This window comes from Lithobates pipiens, unplaced genomic scaffold (assembly GCF_037356315.1).
Source record: "Lithobates pipiens isolate NorthernLeopardFrog02 unplaced genomic scaffold, aLitPip1_a1.2 Scaffold_11, whole genome shotgun sequence".
NCBI classification, from domain to species: Eukaryota; Metazoa; Chordata; class Amphibia; order Anura; family Ranidae; genus Lithobates; species Lithobates pipiens.
The window spans coordinates 8,250,163-8,250,903 of NW_027507696.1; the positions used below are offsets into that span (position 1 = coordinate 8,250,163).

The window sequence follows — 741 nt, forward strand, 5'->3', positions numbered from 1 at the left end:
CTGCCCTAGGAGACGAGGCGAGGAGTCTGCTGTGGAAAGTGTCCACTTTGCATATTTGTTCTCTATCTTGATCCGTTAGCGATCTCCTTGTGCCTCTGTGCCTGTGTGTGTGTGTGTGTGTATCTTATTTAATGGCTTCCTTGACTGAACGGCATTTGCAAAGGGAGGAACTCAACGGGAGCACAAAACAATGGTGTTGCTTTTGCCAAAAGTTTGCCGTGAGAAAGGAAGGTTTAGCGGTTGAGGGAGGAAGGAAAAAAAAAAAACAAAATTAGAAAAGCCGGTGGTTAGCAGTGATGCAGCTAGTGAAAAGGTACCACAATTTTCCCTCGGAGGGCTGGTTTTTTCTGCCAGCAGAACGCAGCCCTGTAAGCCTCAGCCTGATTGGCTATTGTGCAACGCTTGCAGATTGGCCTTTTAATATTTGCCTGCCCGCTGGACCTGTCAGTATGTCTGTACGGCCTCGCCTGTGATTGGAGGCTGTGCGATGCCTCTGCCTCTTGTCTTTTGTTCCTTTCTCCTCCAGCAAGAAGACACAGATTGCAGGAGAGAATAGCTGGGATCACACCAGGCTGTCCTGCACATTAGTGTGTCATTACACCGAACTACTCGGCGCTTAACAAAGAGCCCCAGACGCAGACGGGGGGAGGGGGGGAGGGCATTGTTATGAACAGATCTATCTAAGGTTTCAGCTTCAGGATTTGGCTGGTAATACAATCACTGACAGCTGCCTGAGTGCAA

At 49.3% G+C, this 741-nt stretch overlaps 1 protein-coding gene across 1 annotated transcript in view; it reads right to left on the bottom strand.

Annotated features, from left to right (window-relative positions):
* OLFM1 (olfactomedin 1) overlaps positions 1-531 on the bottom strand; it is a 113,775-nt gene extending 113,244 nt beyond the window's left edge. Inside the window, exon 1 of the mRNA XM_077468403.1 lies at positions 1-531. This exon is cut by the window's left edge and continues 196 nt beyond it. The gene's annotated coding sequence lies outside the window, so the exon portion shown is untranslated.
* Positions 532-741: the final 210 nt, after the last annotated feature.